We start from the raw sequence: 23,269 nt of genomic DNA on the forward strand, positions 1-23,269 counted from the left end.
GTATTATTCCTGTTTTATAAGTGAGGAAAATGAAATTCAGGAAGGTCAAGGGGCAAGTCTTAGATCATAGACAGCTCCACAATTCATATCCATTGTTATTCCAGGGGTACAAAGTTCAATTTATCCACAGTTAGCTCCCCAACTGCTGCATGGAGCTCTTCAGGTAAATGGGATGTAGCATGATCAGAGGTAAATCACTACCTTGTTTCTCTGATGGAATAAAATATGTTTCTAACCTCCTACTCTTTATTATTATAATCACTACCATCAATCAAATACTAGAGAATTTTAAGTGTAAGTCTATGGGTGATACTTCTCTTTTTTTAAAAAAACAACTCCTGTCTTGATAACTCCAGCCCTGGCATCATGAGATCAACAATTCCACCCTGTCCGAAAGAGGGGAAAGAAGTATAACTAATAAAGTATCAGCAGCTGAGAGAGTTCAAATAGAGTTGAGAGGCTACTCTGGAGGTCACTTGTATGTAAGCTTCAGTTAGACATTGCTACCTATCATAGCTTGCAAAAGCCCAACTGAAACCATTCCAACCAATCCTAAAGAGTACCTGGTGCAATATATAAGATTCTACAAAGGTTCCATGCAATAGGGTAACTTTCCAGAAACCTACAATCTCCAGATGGGTCCTTGGACCAGATAAGTCCTGAAACCTAGAGGGTCCAGCCTCTCTAGTACATCGGCTAGTTCCATTTCCTTACCCCATATTATTGATAGCCCCTTTCACCATGAAAAAGTTAGAATGGCCATAGCCCAAATACCCCTAAAGAGTAGGATAGAAAGACTAAAGGTGATGGTGGAGTTATACAGAGAAGGTAGAGTTTAACATATGAATATGATTGCTGAATCATTAAATTGATATTTCTTTTAGTCTCCAGCAGCTAGAAGTAAAACCCTAAAACTGTGGAATTGTAACCCATACCAAACTCTGAAATCTGTTCTACAACTAATTGTGCTGTGCTTTGAAATTTATGGTTTTTTTGTGTATATGCTATTTTTCATAAGAGAGAAAAAAAAGTCGATTGTGATAAAAAAATATTTATTCCTTTTAGCCTTCTATATTCTGGAGCAGTTAGAAAGAAAACTCTGAAAGGATGGTATAGTAGCCCATGACAAACTATGGGATCTGTCCTGTAACTACTTGTTGAAGAGTGTGTTGAAAATGATTGCTTTTTTCTGTCTTTGTTTTGTGTATACGTTATATTATATAATTTTAAAAAGTTAAAAAACCAAAAAACTCCCCTTTCATCTGTAAGTCCAAGAATGATTCACACGGAGATATTTGGTCACCAGGAGCTTTGTCAGTCAGCTTTGGCTGCTGTTATTAGAGATTTGGAGCTGATGAGGATTGTTTTGTGAAAGTCTGGTCCTTGTCTCTGAGAGAAAAAATGTCATAGTAAAAGGACACAATCATTGATACAGGTGTGGGTTGTCTCCATTTGATTCTTTTGTTACAAAATTCACAAATTTGGTAAAGAAGGAAAAGGGAAAGGAGGTGCCATTTATTCAATGCTTCTCCATCCTAGCACGTAGGTCTTCACCCACACTTTTAAGACAGAAGGCCAAGGATTTGGGAAAAAAGTCAGCAAACAAGAGCACCATGATCCCAGCCAACCATACCTATCAGTGCATCCACGTTGGGTAGATGCCTGTGGGCTGTTGGCCCCTGGGGCACGGGTGCTATTTGTGATGGGTGTCAGGGAGGGCCACACTTTTGATCTTGTTTGGTCCTCAACTCAATTGCGTGTTTAGGCAAAGCTAAGAAGTCATACGCAAGTTATCACATGGACAAACAGGAAGCACTTTCAGTCTGTGGCTAGAGCCTAATATCTTCATAATTCCTTTCTTTTTCTTTATTCTGCCTCCTGATGATAGAAGTAGAAATCTCCTCCTCTCTGGTTCATACTGCTTAGGAGTTCCACATTTTTTAAAAACTGCCTATATCCCATGGGGTCTATAGAAAGGGCTAATATTTATAATTGCTGAACTGCTTCTATCTTAGTATGTCAAGATGTAGCAACAATCAAAAGTAAATATGTACATTTGTGGTCATCAAAATATAGGACAGCTGCTTCTTTTTTCTTTTTTTTTTTTTTAACAGTAAACAGATTTTGCTGATACTTGCCCTTTCTCTGTCATGTGGAACAAGATCAATCCTCAGAAAAAATGTTGAGAGATATCCCATAGATATTTTCAGAATTTGACACATTGATGGCCCTGTACATAGGAACAGACATTACAAATGCAGATAAAGTTGCTGTCTTTAAACTCTTCGCAATGCCCCAAAGACTGGAGCAATCTCCAAAGACTGGAGAACATAGCCAAATGGGGAGAGCTTTAAGATGAGAAAGAGCTTCCCTAGGTGATGGAATAATTACAGTTATTCAAGAGCTGTCTTCCAAGCAACAGTTCTGAAAAATCCTCCTTGATTTGGTGGCAGCTTTCAGTTGGACTGTTCCTGTCTCTTCCACTGTCTCTTGGACATTAAATCCAAGAAAAGACTTTTCCTTTCCCTCATGTCTAGGTTCTCCTGCTCCCCAGCTGTTCATGGAAAATAGGTGGTTCCTTCAACTTTCAATCTTTTTGTAGCAAATCCTTTTGACAAAAGCTCTGCATTGCCTACCAACCTCTTTATCATATCAGGCATATTGGACTTCCATTGACAGCAACTTTTTACCACTTCTTTCTTTTAGACGTATAAAACTATAAATAATGGTAGTTCTTTAAGAGGTCCAAGGAATGGTCTCAATAATTCTAACCAGGCTTTTTTCCAAAGGACTACCCCCTGTCCTGAGACCTGGGTCTACACTACATATATTTAGTTTTCACTCTCTGCTCTGAGATTTAAGACAGCTAATCAGGCTGCATTATCTTCCTCCTTGTACTGTCCATTCTCATAAACCTCAGTTAGCTCAGATAACCGAGGCTTGACTACTTTTTTATTCTATGTCCCTTATTCAATTTGGCTCTGGTTAGTAAAGCCTCTTCCCTAAGTGAAGGGCATCAGTCTTATTTTCCTTGTTTTTTTCTGTGATTTCCTCTTCCTTTCAGGTCATTGGATAATATGTTCCCCAAAGAGGGGAAAGGAAATAAGAAAAAAGACCCAGACATTGGATCAAAGGGAAATAAATGCATTTTTCCAAATTCTAATACAATCTTATTATATAGTATTGATTTATTAGGTTAATAGGATTATATGTTCCATAAGGGCGGGGACTGTGTCTGACTTGTCCACTGTTGTAAATCCAGCTCTTACCTGATATGTGGCACTGAATAAGTACTTCTCAAAAGACTCAAAAAGGGCCACAGATAGAATACTGATGTTCTTAGTGCATTTAGACAATATTTATTTAGCTCAAACTCCATGCCAGGCACTACTTTAAGTGCATTTTTTATGTTAAATCATTCCATATTCAGGACAATTCTAATAATTAGACTCTTATTATCCTCCCTTCACCGATGATACAGTAAGATGTTGGGAAGATAAGGTATTTGCCCAAGGTCACACAGCTAGTGCATTTTGGAACATTTAGCAAAATATTTCATCTTTTTTTTATTAAAATAGAGAAATATGAGCTTATTGTTAGTACAATGAGGGGAATTCAGATCAGTTCAATAGCTATATTCAAAGGGTCCAAAATAATCTAGGTCAGCCTGGAGAATGGCTTCTGGTTGCAGTCCATGGACTGACCATTGCTCTCATCCCAGTGACGGGGATGAAAATATGAAGACGTGTTTATTAGTACATAATTTTCTCAGCTCTGGAATCCTAAGCGGTTGGTAGACTCAAGATTCAAAAAGAACTCAAGTATCTACAAGGATGGATTGAAATTAATAGGCAATACTCAGAGGTATAAATATTAATATATTATTAATATATTAATATATAAACATATTAATATAGGTAAACATTTCAAGAAAACAGGATGGAGGAGAAATGAAAGGCCTTGTTTGATGAGGCATTCACTCTCATGGAACTGAGCCAGCTTTCTCTCTCCAGGCTCCTGCCCTCGTTGCTGCCCTGTAATTATTCATTCTTCATTGATCGCTCACCATCTCGAGCACCACTCCAACACTTTTCCATCTACCTTAAGCAGTGAGCTCTGCCCTTCTGCCTGCAGTCTTCTGCAGCTGGCCTCCCATTTTCCTTTGTTCATACCATTTACCTTGAGCATTCTCAATTTCCCTTTTCCATCTCCCCCTACCTCTACAACTTCCTGGCCCTCTCAGGAGTAGACCAATTCTTTCTCCTGTGTTTTAAGAGATCCCTTCACTTAATCTCTTGAATCATTCGTTCCTGCCTCTGTTTACATTCCTGGCCCCCTTCTCATTCTTACATCTTCACTTGTTCCCTCTTTTCTGTATCCTCCCCTTTGCCTTCAAACGTATTCAAATCTTCCCACATTAAAAATGAATCCATACAGTTATTTCAACTTCATCCCATTGTCCTTTCCTTAATCAAACTCCTTGAAAGCACAGTCTTCACTCAACTAGGAAGTGCTATCCCCTTCCTAATATTGTTAACTGAACTATCCTCCACATCTTGCTAAACTTGTTCTCTTTTGAAGATCATGGAGATGGAACAGCTGAGTTCCTTAAACTTCTGAGTCCTGGTCACACTGAAATTCTCTGAAGCATTTAGTAATTGTGAAATGTTCCCGAAATGTCCTCCATTTTGCTTTCCAAGACACTCTACTCTCCTTGTTCTCTCACTTGGTATGTATCTGGGAAATCATTTTATTTTTCCTCCCCTGGTTCCTCTTTCTCCCCTTACCCCTCCACCCCCAACCCCAGAGCTGGCCCTCAGTTTTCTGTCTTGATTTTCCTCTGCTTTTTCTCCGAACCTACTGGATTTAACTATCCCCTATAGGATGCCTCTAAATCATACCTCTGTTTCAGACCTTGAATTCCACATTTTAACCTGCCTGTATCTCCACCTGTATGTCTTTCTTGCCTCTCAAGCTTAATGCATGTGTGTGCATGTGTAAGTGCATACATGTACATACATGTGTATCCAAATACCCTCTTGGACCTGCACACCTCACCCTTCTGTGTTCTCTATTTCTTGGAGTGACATCCTTATCTTCCCAGGTACCCAATCTCTCCACCTTAGATCTTCCTTTGATGCTTCATCACCTGAGCACTCTCATTTGACATTTATTTCTCTCTCTCTCTTCCATGTGCTTTTTACCTGCATACTCTTCTCATAAACTATAACTGGTTTATGTTCCATGTCTTCTTATCTGGCCTATGACAGAGCTTTGTGAATGGCCTCTCTATCTTAAGTCTGACCCTCTCCCTTCCTTTGTGATCCAGTCCACATACAGGGAACCACTGAACTGGTTTACCAAGGAACAGCTGGGATCCTATATTGCCCATGCTTGCTGAGCCGCATTCAAATTGACCCACAAACTGGTTTTGCCAGTTTCAGTCCTTCCATCACATGTGATTTTCCCACTAAAGTAAGGTGGTCGTTCTCCATGTTCGCTGAAAATTCTCCAGCCTTTTCTACATCTTTCTCTCAGAAACATAGTAAATGGGATGAGCACAGGCTCACGAGAATCAGGACCAAACCAGGAGTGGTGGCATCAGCAGGACCATTGGCTTATGATTCAATACTATGTATTTTTAGCCAAAGAAATTGCTATATGTCAATAGGTGCACCCATTGATATGGATTTCTTTCTTTGAGATTTATAATTAGTCTTGGTGAAATAATGTCATGGAAACATGATATGCTGGCATGTTTTATTAATTACATAACTGAAAATAACTGGTACATGGAAGGGAGGTGTAAGCTGGATGTTATTGAGATTCTTAGAATCCTTTACAAACCATGGTAGGTTTCCACTTAGAATGAGATATTTCAATGTATCCCTACTTCCTGAACACTACAGCCAGATCTGAGCCCCATTCTTTCTGATACCTCCCATCAGATGTAGCTCTCCTTCTGTGGTCAAATATTCAGTCAAACCCCTTAGGGAAACTACTAACCAAGATGTGGTTGTTTCCAATAAGGGATGCATTCTTTTCTAGGACTTCTTTCTTTTCTTGATTAATTTAGATGATGGCTTCTTTGGTCAGCTATTTATATATCTATTTACTGACTGATTATTTAATTAGATTAACTTTGTCCTTGTTGATGCTAATATATTCCTGTCTTGTGGATGTGAGAATAATTCAGATATTATAAAAGAATATGGTTAGATAAATTAGAAGCATGAATAATTTATGGAGAAATAATTCAAGCAGCTAACTCTATCATACATTCTCTGCTTACTTCTTGAATGATCCATATGCCAAGTCCATATGAGTTAATGTTTATTTCTTGAAACCTTTACCAAATGAGCAAGAAGTAGTAAATGCCTCGTTATCCTTTCAGAGTACTTAATGAGACATTATTTTCTGTTATAAAACCTCAAGGTTTCTGAATTCATTGTTATAAATCCAATTGTCAGCCTTTCTTTGGTAAGAAAAAGCAGTACATCTTATAGAAATAAGATGTAATATTAACAATTCAGGTTCACATATTTTCATCTATCCCCGAATTCTACCATACATGGCAGAAAACTGTAATCCAAATTATTTTTAGAATATGGAAAAATAGCATATATAGCATATAGAAAATATGCTATTAAGACCCATTAAACTTTTAATAACATTTAGAAAATCAAAAATAGGACTTTCAGAAATAAAATGTGAAGGGACAACAGTAGAATAGACAGACCATTAACAATGATTAATAAAATAGGCATTTTATAAAATAGCATTTGGGGAAGGAAACTGGTCCTATAGATTGGGACCAGCAATAGCAAAGTCATTGAAGTCAAATTCCTGGGTTCAAATCTCAAGCTCTAGGATTTGCTAGCCTATGATTTGGGACAAATTATTTTTACCATTCTCAGATAAGATGGGAATAACCTTATACCTACCTTCTAGGAGTAATGTAAGGGTTGAAGGAGACAATGCATATGAGGTCCTTGGAATAGTGCCTGGCACACAGTAAGTATTGAATAATCTTACCTAATAAGGAGAGAATAACCATTGGGTAAGTCTTGTTACTGCATTCATAGTTAAAATACCCAGGGTTGGGAAGTTCTGGTTTCAACTCCTTAGTACAGGAGCTAACTTGGTATCATAAGCTTAATATAAGGGTTTACCAGGTATCATAAAGGCCCAGTTATCCTTTCTATTTTTTGGCTTTTCACATGTCCTCATTTTGTATACAGTATCTTTCTTGTGTATTAGAAGACCCACTCATGTTAGGATAATTCAAATAGGTCTGTTCACAAAGAGATGATTTCCCAAGGTAAGGTGGAGTGGAAGAGAATCACAGGGAGAAACCCACCAATGTGATAAATATTGGAATTAAAAGCAAACACTGTTAGACTGGCTTATGTACTAATTTATTTATTCATTTATTAGTATTTAGTTATTTAGGAGAGGCTTGCAGAAAATAAAGAGTTCCTATATACCCCCATCACACACAGATTTCCCAATTATTAACACTTTGTATTAATATGTTAATTTTGTAACTATGCTGAAACAATAGTATTATAATTATGCTATTAACTGTAGTCTATAGTTTACATGAGGGTTAACTCTTTGTATTGTACACTCCTGTGTTCATTTTTTATTTTTATTTTTATTCTATAACATCTCTACCCTAAAATTCTGCCTTTTAACCACATATAAACATATAATTCACTGGTTTTAATTACATTTACAGGATTGTGCTATCACCACCATCATCTGTTAACAAAACTTTTCCATCATCCCAAACAGAAACTCTATGCCAATTAAGCATTAACTCTTCATTTCCTACCCTCACCCTGGCCCTTTTTAACCTGTAATTTGGCTTCCCACTCTCTGAGTCTGCTCATTCTAATGATTTCATGTCAGTATTATCACACAATATTTGTCCTTTTTGTGATAATAAAAATCTGCCTTATTTTACTCAACATAATGTCATCAAGATTCATTCATGTAGTTGTATATATCAGAATTTCTTTCCTTTTTTGCAGCCAAATAATATGACCTTGTATGCATATACCATGCTTTGTTTATTCATCTGTTGATGTATAATTGGGTTGCTTCCATCTTTTGGCAATGTAATTAATACTGCTGTGAACATTAGTGTGTAGATATCTGTTCAAATCCCTGTTTTCAGTTATTTGGGATATATACCTAGTGGTGGGATTGCCGTGTCATATGGTAATTCTATACTTAATTTTCTGAAGAACTGCCAAACTGTTTTCCACAGTGGTTGCTGCATCATTTAACAATGAACAAGTGTTCTTATACTTCCACATGCTTTCCAAAACTTATTTTCCTTTTGTTAAAAAAAATAGTAGCTATTCTAGTAGGTATGAAATGGTATCTGTGATTTTGAGTTTCATTTCCCTAATGGTTAATACTGTTGAATGTCTTTGCACGGGCTTATTGGCCATTTCTATATCTTCTTTGATATAGAAAAAGACCTTCTATTCAAGTCTTTTTCCCATTTTTAAATTGGAGTGTCTTTTTGTTGTTGAGTTGTAGCATTTCTTTATGTAATCTAGATATTAAACCCTTGTTGGATGTGTGGTTTGCAACTATATTGTCCCATTCTGTTGGTCATCTTTTTATTTTCATGATGAAGTCCTTTAATGCACAGAAGTTTTTATTGTTGAAGTACCATCTATCTATTGCTTTTCTTTTGTTGTTTATGTATTTTGTGTGAAATCTGCAAAGCCATTGACTACAACAAATTCTTGAATGTGCTTCTCTGTGTGTGTGTTTTCTTTTTTAGGAGTTTTATAGTTTTGGTTCTTACATTTAATTCTTTGATTCATTTTGAGTTAATTTTTGTATATGGTATGAGGTAGGAGACTACCTTCATTTTTTGCATGTGGATGTTCAGTTTTTCTAGCACCATGAGCTAAAGAGACTCTTCTTTCCCCATTGAATGGGCTTGGTAGCCTTGTCAAATCAATTGGCCATAAAAATGTACAAAACATCATGACAAATCAGTGGTTTGGGACTCATAATGTATTGACATGCAATTTGTGACAAGAACTGGATAAAGGTGGGGGGACAGAGGGATATAGGAACATAGTTAGTATATACTATTTTTTTTGTATGCTCTATGGCAGGGTCATATTTCATTATTTTTCCATATGAGTATCCCATTATTGTAGCACTATTTGTTGAAGTTTTGTTTTTCTGTTGTTGTTTGTTTGTTTTGCTTTTTTTTTTTTTGGTGGGGGATAGTTCATGGACCAGAAATCAAACTCGGGTTTCTTGCTTGGTAGGTGAGAACTCTACCACTGAACTACACTTGCACACCCAATGTCTGTATACTTTTGAAGTTAAGTTGGCATTATAGCAAACAAGAACATTATAGATTTAGGATGCTAAATTAAAGTCCAAAGCTAAATACAAAGAAAATATCAGAGAATATGCAAGCTCATAGAGACAGAAATTAAGAGTATAGGTTGCCAGGGGCAGGAGCAGTGGGGAGTTCATATAACATGGATATAGGTTTCTGTTTGGGGAGATGGGAAAGTTTTAGCAATGGAAGGTGATGAAGGTACCACAACGCTGTGAGTGTGATTAATTCCATTGAATGGGAGGCTTGGGGGTGGTTGAAATGGGAAAGTTTACATGATATATGTGTTTTCACAATTCGAAATAAAGGAAGTGCAAGGGACTAAAAAGACAATGACAATGAAATGTGATAAATGATCCCAGATGGGATCTAACAAAAGAGGAGAACAGGCTCAAAGGGACATTATTGGGATGTATGAAAGTATTGAAACATGGACTGTAAGCTTTATATCAATGTTAAATTTCTTGAATTTGATAACTGCATTTAAGGTGGTTACATGAGTGAATTTTCTTGTTTATTGGAAATGTGCGTGGCAGTATGAAGTGTTCAAGAAGAATGACGTATGCACCCTACACTCATGTGTTCAGAAAATGGACTGAGAAGAGAGAGAGAAGGAGAGAGGCTGAAAAAGCAAACGTGGCAAAATGTTAAAATTGGTGGATCTAAGTATCTAGGGGGACAGGGGAATGTTGTAGTTCTTTGTATGGGGGTGGTATTATTTTTGTAACTGTCCTGTGAGTTTGAAAGTATTTCAAACTGGAAAAAAGGGGGGGGCATACGTCAGAGAACAACCCTGAAAAAATAACCCATTGGCCATAGATAATGAGGGTTTTCTGAACTCTCAATTCAATTCCATTGGTCTATACACCCATCCTTGTGGTTGTATCATGCTACTTTGATTACTGTAGCTTTGCAATTAAGAATTACAATTAGAAGGTGTGAGTTCCCCAGCTCTGTTTTTTTTTTTTTTTTATGCAAGATAGCTTTGGCTATTTGATGTCCCTTAAACTTCCCATATAAAGTTTTTTGTTTGTCTAAGATAATGACTTTATTAGGGAAATTGCAGGTTTACAGAAAAATCCTGCAGAAATTAGGATCCCACTATACCCCTTATCATTAACACCTTGCATTAGTATGCTACCTGTATCACAACTGATCAAGCAGTAATATTTATGATAATATTATTATTTATAGTCCATGGTTTGCATTAGTATTCTATTTGTGTTAAACAGTCCAATGGGTTTTTGAAAATTGTGTTCTAGTAACATATACACAACTTAAAATTTCCCCCTTTTAACAAAATGAAAATATATAATTCAGTGATGTAAATTATGCTTCCACATAAATATGAGTGGCATTTCTGTTTTTGATTGGCATTGCATTAAATCTGTACATCACTTTGGGTAAAACTGACATTTTAACAATAGTTAACTTCCAATATATGAACAGGGAAGATCCTTCCATTTATATAGGTGGTCTTTAATTTTTTTTTAGCAATGTTTTTTGTAGTTTTCCATGGATAAGTCCTTGACAACCTTGATTAAATTTGCCCCTAGATGTTTTTAGTTGATATTATAAATGAAATTTTTTTCTTGATTTTCTCTTCAGATGGTTCATTACTTGGTATGCAAACACTACTGATTTTTGCATGTTGATCTTGTACCCCACCAATTTGTTGAATTTATTTATTAGCTCTAGTAGCTTTGTTGTCAATTTTTCAGGACTTTCAATATGTAGGATCATGTCATCTGGTAATAGTGAAAGTGTGTCTTCTTCCTTCCCAATTTGGATGCTTTTTATTTCTTTCTCTAGCCTAACTTTTCTGGCTAGAACTTCCAGGACAATGTTGATTAAAAATAATCATGGTGGGTTCCTTGTTTTATTCAGGATCTTAGAGGAAAAGATTTGAGCTTTTCACCATTGATTATGATTCTAGCAGTGGTTTCCTTATGTGTCTACTATCAGGTTGAAGATACTTCCTTCTATTCCTAGGTTTTTAAGTGTTTTCATCAAGAAGGGGTACTGGATTTTATCAATTGAGATAATCGTGTGTTTTGTGTTTTGCCTTCCTTCTCTTAATGTGGTATATTACATTAATTAATTTTCTTACATTAAACAACCCTTGATAATTCCACCATCCCCCAACCATTTTTTTATACTTGATATAAATTATATCTTTATACATTGTATGGGTTGACTGGATTTTAAAAGAGCAATTTGATGTTACTTAAATTAGTTACACCTTAAATGTAAGGAGAAAGACTGAAATTGAAAGAATTTAAAGACAATTACCATGTAAATATTAAACAAAAGAAACTTAGTATGGCTATGCTATTATCAGAGGAAAGAAACTTCAGGAAAAAATATTACTACTGATAAAGAAGGATACTTCACATTCATAAAACCATATATAACAAGATATAAAATAAAATTATATAAAATAAAATGAATACATAAGGGAGAACTGATAGTTAAAATAGAAAAATTAATAATCATAGCTGGAAATCTTAATACACATCACATTAGCTGATATAACAATTAGGCTAGATATAAATCAAAATAAAGAAAATTTGCACAGCATGTTTAGAACGCTGTACTTAAAAACTACAGAGTATGTTGTTCTGGTTTGCTAGCTGCCAGAATGTAACACACCAGAGACAGATTGGCTTTCAATAAAAGGGAATTTCTTTAATTAACATATAGTTCTTCAGAGGAAAGACAGCTAGCTTTCAACTGAGATTCTTTCTTACATGGGAAGGCACAGGGCGATCTCTGCTGGCCTTCTCTCCAGGCCTCTGGGTTCCAACAACTTTCCCCAGGGTGATTCTTTTCTGCATCTCCAAAGGTCTGGGCTGAGCTGCGAGTGCTGAGATGAGGTATTCTGAGCTGCTTGGGCTGTGCTACATTGAGCTCTCTGATTTAAGCACCAGCTGATTAAACCAAGCATCATTCATTGCAGCAGGCATGCCTCCTAGCCAGCTGCAGATGTAATCAGCAACAGATGAGGTTCACATACCATTGGCTCATGTCCATAGCAATAGAACTAGGCAACTTCACCTGGCAAAGTTGACACCTGAATCTAACTACCACATATGTGTTCTTTTCAAATTCACACAGAATATTTATTAATATACCGTATGCTGGGCCAAAAGGTATAACTGAACAAATTCCAAGAAATAGAATTCACACAAAGTATGTTTCCTCACCATCATGTATTTAAGTCAGAAATCAATAACAAAATTATAACTGGAGGATCGATCCTGGCATGTTTTAAAACTAACATACTTTGAGATATTTCTTTGGTAAAATAAGAAATAATACTGGAAAATGGAATAACTTTGAATTGATTATATTGAGAACATGGCATAACTAAGCCTGTGGGATGCAGATAAAGGAAAATTTTATAGCTTTGTTTGTATATATCAGAAAATCTGAAAATCAATGACCTAAATCAGAGACTAATGGCAAATTTAACTCTAAGAAAATAGAATGAAGGGAAAAATAGGTTAAAAATAGACATCAGTTGCATAGAAAGTAGCTATCCAATAAAAAAGCAATTTAATAAGCTCCAAATTGGTTCTTTGAAAGATTCATAAAATGATCAACCCCTAGTAAGGGTAATCAAGAAAAATGAGAGAAGGCACAATTACCAATAAAAAGAATATAAAAAGAGACATCACTGGGGATCCAACAAGTACTAAAAAAACAAACAAACAAGAAGAGAATATTGTGACTACATTAATGGAAATGAATTTGAACATAAATTAAATGAAATGGACAAATTTCCTCAAAACATCCCAATTTACCAAAACTTACATAAGAAGAAATTTAAAAATCTGAATAGTCCTATTCTGTTAAATTAAAACTCTATCCCCAACAAGAACTCCAGGCCTGACAGCTTCAGGTAAATTTTACCAAACCTTCAAGGAAGAAACTATGCCTATCTTATCTTGAAGAAGATAGGAAAAGTTGGAACCTTTCCTTTTTTTTTTTTGCGTGGGCAGGCACTGGGAAATGTCCAACTTATTTTGAAGGCCAGAATAAACTTGATTCCAATCAGTAACAAGAGCATTAAAAGAAAGGAAAAAGACAAACCAATCTCTCCAATGAATTAAATGAGAAGATGAATAAAAAGACTTCATTTAAAGTAAAAATTCATACTCATGGAAATTCACCATTAAGGAAATGAGAGACAAGCCACAGAGTGGGAAATGTATTTGTAGTGTATGTATCCAGTATAGGACTTTTATAAATCCAGGGTACATTAACGACTCCTGCAAAACAATAACACAAAAACAATTAGAAATGGGTAAAGGACTTTAACAGGCACTTCAAAAAAAAAGAGGAGATCTAAATGACCACTAAATACAGAAAAAGATCTCTAACATCATTAGCCATCAGGGAAATGCAAAGAAAAAGCCCAAGGAGATTGCATAGAGATGCTATTACACAAGCATGTCAGAATGACTTAGAAAGCAAAAAACCAGGCCAACAACCGAAAACCAAGTGCTGATGAGAATGTGCAATAACTGGAACTGCCATACCCTGCACAGCCAAGCATCCTCTGACCTAAAAATTCTACTGCTATGTCTCTACCTAAAAGGAATATGTACATATGTCCACCGAAAGCTATTTACAAAAATGTTCCAAAGAGTGCTATTCATAATGGCTTAAAACTGGAAACAACCCAAAAGCTTATCAAAAGACAAATGGATTAATTGGGATATATACCTAAGATGGAGAATTATATAGCAAGAATAAATGAACTACTATTCATACTAGTCTGGAATAAGGATGAACCTCATAGACATGTCATGTGTGAAAGAAGCCAGACGCAGAGGAACACGTGCCTTGTAGGTGATGTCCAGCAGTAAGCAGAACACACCTGTGGTGTTGGGAATGAACACTGTGGTTACCATGGGAAGGTAAGGATGGGAGAGCTGTGAGGGAGGCTTCTGGGGGACGATAATACTGCAATATTCAAGTGCAGGTGGTTTACAGATATGTTCACCATGAACAAGATGAATCAAACCCTACATTAATAATTTTCGCAATTTAAACAAGCATGTTAAATATATATAATACTTGAATTCAAAAGTTCAGAGTAAGTAAAAGGTAAATGACCAGTAGATGACTCTTCCTTTTGGGGAGATAGTGAGTAGTTCTCATTGCCACTCCCTTGTGTGAGAGGAACACACATGTTCACCTCTGGGGATAAGCCTGAAATCCTCAGCCTATATATGAATCCCTGTATTATCGGATTCTAGCCTTCTTCTGGATCATCCCACAGACCTGTGCCATCTTGAAAGTTATTGAGATCTAATCCCTTTCCACTTCAGAAATGGGCAAGGGCAAGAGTTGAGACCACAGTTTAAATCAAGCACATCTATATTTTATATACCACTAAGAAAAAATGCTGCCACTTAAATGTTGATATGGTACTTCCTGAACATCAATTTAAGATACATCTTTGATTTTAGAAGCAGTGAAATGGAGTAAGAGGAGGGAGGATATGTCTTAAAGTTGATTTTTTTTTTTTAGTAAGCCTTAAGTTATCACGGATAAGCAGCTTTATTTTAAAAGAATATTTATTTAAATCCGTGAAATCTTTATCAAATCTTGAAAACACAAATGACATTTTATAACTCTAAATACAAATGTCATTGGATGTGCTTTGTAAGTTAAATATTTGGGGTGTTACTTTAGCCCCTTCCCTTTGTGAGAGGTACGTTGGAGCCCTCTGGAGTTGGAGGGAGGATGTTGTTGTTTATTTTTCCATCTTTACTGTTAATTGTGGATGCGCTAGATTTCCCTTCATTCGTCAACTATAAAAACCCAGGTGGCACAGCCTCTGTGGTTGACTCCAGTGGGAATTTTCATGTGTGCCACTGGCCAAGTTCTCCTATAGAAGGATTTGTTCTTCCCTGGTGGTTTGTTGTCTTTGTGTTTCAGTGTTTGGATGTCAAATAACTCATTCTTCTGTTTTGCAATATATGTGTTCTGGGACCTCACCATTTACAGGGGTGTTGTTGATTCTGGCAAATGCTCTTGCAGAATTCTAATATGGCCCTGAAAGATGGCACAGGTGGGCGTTCTGCTGCCAGGGGGCCACGTGGACCTCGGGAGCGAGGCTCCCCTCCTGAGCTCCCCCAACCTCGTGGGGAGAAAATAATAATGATGTTTCCATGATGATGCTCTTGTCTTATCGCTCCTGCAGAAATGGGGCATGCAGGAAGAAAAGCTGTATGGTTTTATTTAGTACATTACAGACTAGAAGGCTTTTGATGCCAGCATCTGGGATCGTTCTTAGGACAAATGTGAAGTCTGAGAAAAAGAATCACTGCTAAAGCAGACTGACCGCACAGAAATGGTGTCCAGTGATGACTTATTTCTCCTTTAACAAGGCTTCACAAGGTTATTTTCTTTCTTCCCTTTTCTTTCCACTGACAGTACCTCTTATTGTTTGCTAATCCACTGTCCTTTTGAGATGGATTACTGGCTACATTGCATCAGCCTCAGTTTGGTTTTCTCAGAGAGCAGAGCCTGAGATGGGACTGGCTGTGGACACTTCATATGGGAGAAGGTCCCAGGAAGCAGAAGACAGTGTGTGGGGAGAGTGAGGTAGAGAAGGAGGAGAAGGTGTCTTATTGAGGTCTTTTCTGTACGCAATGAGGATTCATTCTTCAGTCCTAGCAGGACCTCTGAGAGCTTATGGATGGATGAAGGGGACCCTGTGTGCTTTTGGGGTCCCAGCACACTATAAATGAAGCATCACATGGGTTTGGTTGCAAAGTAAAGTGATTTAATAGCCCCAGAATGACAGCAAGACCCACATTTATATGCATTGTTTGGATCAAAGAGAACTTGGGGTTTTGGTACAAAGGGAAATAATTTTTATAGATTTAAAAAAAATTTTTTTATTAAATTTTAAATTAAAAAAAAATACAAGAAAGAAATGCAAACATTCTTAATATATAATTATTCCCTTCTACATATATAATCAGTAATTCACAGTATCATCACATAGTTGCATATTCATCATCATCATCATTTCTTAGAACATTTGTATCAATTCAGAAAAAGAAATAAAAAGACAAAAGAAAAATAAAACAAAAACAGAAAAAAAAATTATACATACCATACCCCTTACCCCTCCCTTTCATTGATCACTATCATTTCAAACTAAATTTATTTTAACATTCATTCCCCCTATTATTTATTTTTATTCCATATGTTCTACTCATCTGTTGACAAGGTAGATAAAAGGAGCATCAGGCACAAGGTTTTCACAATCACAGAGTCTCATTGTGAAAGCTAAATCATTATATATTCATCTTCAAGAAACATGGCTACTGAAACACAGCTCTACATTTTCAGGCAGTTCCCTCCAGCCTCTCCATTACATCTTGGATAACAAGGTGATATCTACTTAATGCATAAGAATAACCTCCAGGATAACCTCTCGACTCTGTTTGGAATCTCTCAGTCATTGACACTTTGTCTCATTTCACTCTTCCCCCTTTTGGTCGAGAAGGTTTTCTCAATCCCTTGATGTTGAGTCTCAGCTCATTCTAGGATTTCTGTCCCACATTGCCAAGAAGGGCCACATCCCTGGGAGTCATGTCCCATGTAGACAGGGGGAGGGTGGTGAGTTTGCTTGTTGTGTTGGCTGGAGAGAGAGGCCACATCTGAGCAACACAAGAGGTTCTCTTGAGGGGTGACTCTTGGGCCTAATTTTAAGTAGGCTTGACCTATCCTTTGTAGGGTTAAGTTTCATATGAACAAACCCCAAGACTGGGGGCTCAGCCTATAGCTTTGGTTGCCCACACTGCTTGTGAGAATATTAAGGATTCAACTTGGGGACGTTGAATTTTCCCCCGTTCTCACCATTCCCTGAAGGGGACTTTGCAAATACTTTTCCACTCACTGATCAAATCACTCTGGGATTCATCGAGGCATCACTCTGGACAAACCAACAAAATCTCATGTCCTACCCAAAGTTCCATGTACTTATGTTGTTCAACCAACTATCTACATAAGTTATATTAGGAAATGCACTAGTCAAAATACAAATTTTGGACCAAATAAACATTTTTTGCTTTAGTCTCACACATTAGTTGAAATTTTTAAATATTAATTACCATCTATTTTCAGCACCCTGCAGTAATGACATTCCTTTGTCCTTCCTCATGCAAAAACATTTTTTAAATTTGTACATTTAGTCACTATCATTATACACTCTAGGCATTCCTAGGTTATACCATCTCAATCTTTATCATCTATCTTTCTTTGTGATTTCATTTATACCCCCAGACCCCTCCCTCTATCATTCTCACATTTAGCTTCATTCAGTGTTTTAACATAATTGTATTACAGTTAGGTAGTATTGTGCTGTCCATTTCTGAGTTTTTATATTCAGTTCTGTTGCACAATCTGTATCCCTTCAGTTCCAATTACCCAATATCTTACCCTATTTCTATCTCCTGATGGTCTCTGTTACCAACAAAATATTCCAAGTTTATTCACTAGTGTCAGTTCATATCAGTAAGAACATACAGTATTTGTCCTTTTGTTTTTGGCTAATCTCACTCAGCATAATGTCCTTAAGGTCCATCCATGTTGTTACATACTTCATAACTTTATTCTGTCTTACAGCTGCATAATATTCCATTGTATGTATATGCCACAGTTTGTTTAGCCACGCGTCTGTTGATAGACATTTTGGCTGTTTCCATCTCTTGATGATTGTAAATAATGCTGCTATAAACTTTGGTGTGCAAATGTCCGTTTGTATCCTTGCCCTCATGTCCTTTGAGTAGAGACAGCATATAGATGGGTCCTGTTTTTTAATCCATTCTGCCAGTCTATGTCTTTTGATTGGGGAATTTAATCCATTAAATTTAGTATTATTACCGCATGGGTGATACTTTCTTCTACCATTTTGCCTTTCGGATTTTATATGTCATACCTAATTTTCCTTCTTTTTACCTTTACTCATAGTCTTCCTTTCTACACTCTTCTCCACACCTCTCTCTTCTGTCTTTTTGTATCTGTCTCTAATGCTCCCTTTAGTATTTCTTGCAGACCTGGTCTCTTAGTCACAAATTCTCTCAGTGATGTTTTGTCTGAAAATGTTTTAATTTCTCCCTCATTTTTGAAGGACAATTTTGCTGGATATAGAATTCTTGGTTGGCAGTTTTTCTCTTTTAATAATTTAAATATATCATCCCACTGCCTTCTCACCTCCATGATTTCTGCTGAGAAATCTGCATGTTCATATTGGGCTTCCCTTATATGTGGTGGATTACTTTTCTCTTGCTGCTTTCAAGATTCTCTGTTTCTCTTTGACTGCTGACATTCTGATTAGTAAATGTCTTGGAGTACTTCTATTTGGATCTATTCTCTTTGGGGTATGCTGCACTTCTTGGATCTGTAGTTGTAAGCCTTTCATAAGAGTTGGGAAATTTTCACTGATAATTTCCTCCATTAGTTTTTATCCTCCTTTTCCCTTCTCTTCTCCTTCTGGGACACCCACAACATGTATATTCGTGCGCTTCATATTGTTCTTCAATTCCCTGAGTCCTTGCTCATATTTTTTCCCTATATTTTCTTTTTCTTGTCAGATTTCAGATGTTCCATCCTCCAGTTCACTAATCCTATGTTCTGTCTCTCTAAATCTACCATTGTAGGTTTCTATTGTTTTTTTCATCTCTTCTACCATGACTTTCATTCCCATAAGTTCTGTGATTTGTTTTTTCAGACTTTTGATTTCTTCTTTTTGTTCATTCCTTGCCTTCTTTATATCCTCCCTTAATTCATTGATTTGGTTTTTGATGAGGTTTTTCCATGTCTGTTCATATATTCTGAATTAATTGTTTCAGCTCCTGTATCTCATTTGAATTGTTGGTTGGTTCCTTTGACTGGGCCATATCTTCAATTTTCCTGGTGTGATTTGTTATTTTTTGCTGCTGGTGTCTAGACATTTAATTACCTTAACTAGTTTATTCTGGAGATTGCTTTCACTTCTTTTACCTAGGGTTTTCTTGCTGCATGAATTTGTTGTCTATTTGTTCTTTGACATTCAGTTCAGCTTTTTCTGGACCTCTAGCTTAGTTTATGTGTAACAGAGGAGAAGTTTTTGGTTGTTTTCTTGTTTCTTGACCTGCTTGTATGGTCCCTTCCCCCACACACACACCCTTAGGTGGGTCTACTTAGGTATTATAGACCCCAGCTGGATTTTCCCTGACCAAACTGGTCTCCTATCAGGAGGAAAGTGTCACCTGTGTCGGTTTTCCCTGAGGGTGAGACCCAGCAGATTGAAAGACTTTCCTGTGAAGTATCTGGACTCTGTTTTTCTTATCCTGCCCAGTATGTGGTTTTTGTCTGCCTGCCGATCCCACCAGCATAAGATGGTGTTGTACCTTTGACTTTGGCAGACTCTCCCTGCTGGGGGCATGGTGGAGACAGAGGAGAGGTTGTAGGCTGGATTTAATGGCTTCAAATTACCAAGCCCTGGTGTCTGAATTCCTTGAGGGAGCGATTCCACCTGAGTTGGGCTTCTCCCCTCCCCTGGGGAAGGCACAGGCTCCAGACAAGCCCTCAAACGAGCTTGTTTCTGTCTATGCCTGGGGCAGTTGCAGCCTGAGAAATCCTGCCACTATATCCAAAGGCAGTCAAGCCTCTGTAGAAACACAGCCACAAAAACCTCAGTTTCTTTTTTTGCTTTCTTTCTCCATCAGCCCTGCCCCCTTGGCACTGGGGCAAAAATGAGTGACCTCCACTTTGACCAGGTTTACCTAGCTGGGGGCCTATTTTTAGTAGTCAGAATTTGTTAATTAATTCCACAATTGGTGTTTGGTTGGGCTCAGCCCCTGCTGCTGGTAAAGTCCCTTTCCTTTCCCCTCTGGGAAGCAGCCTGTGGGGGAGGGGCACCGGCTGCTGCGGCTTGGGGAACTCACAGTTCTGGGGGGGCTTGCAGCTGGTCCAGCTGGTCCAGAAAGGGGTATGCTGTGTGTCTGGGCACTGACGTGGCCCCAGGAGCTGTTCTTTACTGTTTCTGGTTATTTAGTAGTTGTTCTGGAGGACAAACTAAAACGTGCACATTGATAAGCCACCATCTTGGCCTAGAAGATATTTATGGATTTTTTGGGAAATAAGAAAAGTTACAGAATGCAACTCAAAGTTTAGGGTTGCAATATAGTTTCCTTTTTGAATCTGCTAAAATGTAACTAAGATGCATAGGTGCAAACATTTGGTCAGGGAACCTTTGATCCAGGCCTAAAAGTCTGTTTCCTATTCACCTTGACAGATCCTCCCTTTGTCAGAAAAGTCAGCACAGCTAGGAGAGGTTAAAAATAATAGTACAGTGTTATTACTTCCACTGGGGACCAAGGAACTTAATTACAGGGGGGTTTACAAAGATTAACACAGTGTTCCTATTATCAAAGCTGGAAACCCAAAAGACCCAGTGCAGGGCTCTTTCAGTGCCTCCCCAAATCATCCACTTAACAGATGGAGGTAGGGGACAAGAGCCTCTTTCTACAGTCCCCCAGCCCTCAGGGGTTTAGAGTTACCCAGAAGGGTGTTAAATGCTCCACTGGTAGAGCAGTTCTTCCAAGTGTCAGAGATGGTCCTGAGCAGAATGCCTTGCTGCCACTGGGACCTTGGGAGCATCATGGGAGTCTGGACTCATGAAGAACTGTCCAGCATAGCCATAGCTGAAATCAGAGGTGGTGGAAAGGACTTGACACGGCCAGTGGGCCACTGGAAATACAGCCTGAATATCCTCATCGAGAGCCATTTGTTCAGAGATGTCACCAATAAGAGTGTCCAAAAGATAATTTGGCCACCAATACAGTTTGAGACAGATTTTTTCCAAACAGAGGACAACTTAGGCCTAGAAGACTGACTTTCTAGATTCATAGCACACTGAATTTTTAGTACAACTTGGAGATGAAATGTTCATCCCTTGTGAAGTGAGCAGGTCTTTAATTCACTTGAGCTTCCTTGTTTCACCATCTTTCTGACTGTAAGAATTTTACCCTTCAAAATCTAGAGGAGCTATCAGTGACGGCAGAAGTCCCCAAGTTCTTCTCAAGAAGTTGATCCTCTGGTTTATCAATGACCTTGTAATGGATAACCAGTCTTCTTTAATATAAGAGAGTTACGTAACTGATTTTTGCCCCAACTTCAGTGGGCTAAATTAGAGAAAACCGATGGTTTATACTGGCATTCAATTCACCTGAAAAAATTACATTGTTGCCAGATGTATAAATCTCCATTCCTGGAATTCCATCATTCTTATGGAGACTCACAACCTCATTTGGATTATTAATTGCATATTTCCTTTGAGAAGAGGAAAAGTGAAAAGGAGGAGAAGTTCTTCATACTTTTTGACCACTTTAAGCCAGAAACTGTGCTAAGTGCTTTTCTTATATTAACTCAAATAATATTATCCATGTTTCACAGAAAAGGCATCAAGAGGCAACTGAGGTGTAGAGAGATTGAGTCATGTGCCCAATAGCTCACGACTGTGAGAAGTGAAACTAGCAGGCAGAGCTGGGCTCCTAAACACTGCACTGAGTTACCCCCACCTCTTTCTCAGACCTCTCTGACCTGTATCTTAAGGCACACTGGGTTAAGTAAACTAATGAAGTAGGTGAAAAATGCCTTATCTCATATCAGCCTTCTCTTTTCAAAGCCTTTATCTGGCTGGCACACTGTGGTCTCTTCCCATGTCATGCACAAATCTGGGTGGTACCTACTTAACCTTCCCTTTCTTTCCCCTGAACAACTCACTCCAGCCTGTACCTCTTCTCTGGAAAACATAAATTACTCTCACTTATGAGCTGCATATTACAGCCACTAAAGTGCTTTCCCACAATAGCTACTGCCTGTAACTCCACCCTATTGCCAAGCATAGGGACTGGCACATAGTGGATTCAATAAATACTCCTTGGCAGAATGCATATAGGAATAAGTGTATTAACTCATGAATTTATCTATTTTATAGTTGAAAAACCTAGTCTTTGTATCTCTGATACAGAGTGTGGCTCAAAGTCACACAGCACATTCAAGGGAAATTGCAACTAGAACACAGGTTTCTAGGCTCCCACATAGTGGGTTTTCCATCTCTGATAGCCTTCTCCCCTTTCTGGACCTGAATTTTTAAATAAGCATCCCTTGGAGACAATCTAAGAGAGATTGGAGCAGGGGGGTTTAAATACCCCATAAAATCATACCATGTGACTTCCCAGAATCATGATTTCTGCAAATGCTGTTTCCAGAATTGTTTCCCAGGACCTTCTCCCTGTGCCAACCCCAAGAATGCAAAGGAAAGATTAACTCGCAGGTACAGATGCATACAATGAGCAAGCAGTGCCTTTCCCAACTGGAAATTTCTCTTACACACCCATCACTAGTAGTGTGCTAGGGAGAATATTCTCCTGCCTACTGAGGCACTAATGACCTCATGTTGCTCCATCTAAATGTAACCAAAGACCTTTGGTTTTAAAGTTAACTAAAAGCTATATAATAGTATTTATAAATATGGAAAAGTAATAGACAGAGCAAAAATAAAGAACTCCAACCCACAAAATGTGGCATCTGTGAGTAATCTGTCAGAGTGTCTTGGCAAAATTAAAATCCAATTGGACTTTGGATTTGCCAATGCTTGTGTTAATGTTTGTGCTAATGTAGGCTCTGTGATGTCACAGTAGGCCAGGTGATGATTGCCTGAGAGATGGGCCCCACCTCTCAGGGACAGGGTTTGGAGGCTGGATGCTGAGGAGAAGAGGAAGAAGAGGAGGGAGGTATGGTGGTGAACTGGTGGTATCAGAATGGCTGAGGCTTTAGAACCAGAAGAAGCTGGTGGCCTCTCTCTTCAAA

The 23,269-nt window shown here is 37.8% G+C and overlaps 1 protein-coding gene and 1 long non-coding RNA gene across 7 annotated transcripts in view; one reads left to right on the forward strand and one right to left on the reverse strand.

Annotated features, from left to right (window-relative positions):
• The window catches only part of CDH13 (cadherin 13), a 1,150,740-nt gene that overhangs the window by 416,075 nt on the left and 711,396 nt on the right, over positions 1–23,269 (forward strand). The gene's annotated exons all lie outside the window — the stretch shown is intronic.
• Positions 6,938–23,065, reverse strand: LOC143659840 (uncharacterized). Its single transcript, XR_013163789.1, has 3 exons — positions 22,976–23,065; positions 22,624–22,691; positions 6,938–7,035 (listed from the first exon to the last, which is right to left on the reverse strand). It is a non-coding gene; the product is annotated as an uncharacterized LOC143659840 (long non-coding RNA).

This window comes from Tamandua tetradactyla, chromosome 16 (assembly GCF_023851605.1).
Source record: "Tamandua tetradactyla isolate mTamTet1 chromosome 16, mTamTet1.pri, whole genome shotgun sequence".
NCBI lineage: Eukaryota > Metazoa > Chordata > Mammalia > Pilosa > Myrmecophagidae > Tamandua > Tamandua tetradactyla.